The sequence below is a fragment of the Urocitellus parryii genome, chromosome 1, assembly GCF_045843805.1.
Source record: "Urocitellus parryii isolate mUroPar1 chromosome 1, mUroPar1.hap1, whole genome shotgun sequence".
Lineage (NCBI taxonomy): Eukaryota > Metazoa > Chordata > Mammalia > Rodentia > Sciuridae > Urocitellus > Urocitellus parryii.
Genome location: NC_135531.1, coordinates 176,925,391 through 176,926,480, shown reverse-complemented (window position 1 = coordinate 176,926,480; position 1,090 = coordinate 176,925,391). Strand labels below are relative to the sequence as shown.

General features: G+C 37.8%; 1 non-coding gene across 1 annotated transcript; it reads left to right on the top strand.

The window, feature by feature from the left end:
- Positions 1-352: 352 nt before the first annotated feature.
- Positions 353-486, top strand: LOC144249341 (small nucleolar RNA SNORA71). Its single transcript, XR_013342208.1, has one exon. It is a non-coding gene; the product is annotated as a small nucleolar RNA SNORA71 (small nucleolar RNA).
- The last annotated feature ends 604 nt before the right edge of the window (positions 487-1,090 follow it).

Sequence of the window (1,090 nt, the reverse complement as noted above, 5' to 3'; positions counted from 1 at the left end):
GCCCCTTAATTATGAAAGATTTAAGAAAATTTTTTTTAAAACAAGTACAGCAGAATAAAGGCAAACAGTATTTGCAAAGCTTATCAAATTATATATTTAAATAAGCTTATTCAAAAAGTCAAACAGCAAATTAAATGTTACTCAAGAGAAAGATAATGGGCAGGGAGATAAATAATAAATCACCTAGAATGAGGTAGCAATTCAAAGAGATAGAAAATAGGAAGGAGACATTGAGATGGGAATGATAGAAATTGAAAGTCTCATATACATATAACTAGGGTGCCAAAAAGAGTGAGGAGAAAGAATGTATATAGTTTACATACAGATAATTTAAAATTTTCAAGAATAAGAGCCCCGTATTCGAAAGTGATCATGGGCTACCCGTGCCCTGGTCATTGATAGTTCAGGGAGAGGAATTGCTGAAAGCGTTTCCCCGTGTTTGGAGGGTCTGCATTTGTCCCTTTCAAACTCTGGAGCTTTTGTACATATATTGTCTCTCACTCTCTTACCTCCTGATACCTGGTGCTGAGGCCACTGCAGTGCACCTTCTAGCATGGTGTGGGCACTGGGGCCTTATAGAAAGGGAATCAAGGCGGGGCTCTGCCCCCCGGGGACTTTGTTCATAGGCTGATTTTGCAATCACAATAGAAGTCATTTCTCCTCTAAAAAAAAAAAAAAAAAAAAAGACTAAGAGAAAAGTATACCAATTTTGAAAGCAGTATGGAGATTCCTTGGAAAGCTGAGAATAGAACCACCATTTGACCCAGCTATTCCCCTTCTCAGACTATACGCAAAAGACTAAAAAGAGCATACTACAGGGACACAGCCACATCAATGTTTATAGCAGCACAATTCACAATAGCTAGAATGTGGAACCAACCTAGATGCCCTTCAATAAATGAATGGATAAAAAAGTGGCATTTATACACAATGGAATATTACTCAGCACTAAAAAATAACAAGATCATGGCTTTTGCAGGGAAATGGATGGCATTAGAGAAGATTATGCTAAGTGAAGTTAGCCAATCCCTAAAAAACAAATGCCGAATGTCTTCTCTGATATAAGGGGGGTGACTCAAAATGTGATAGG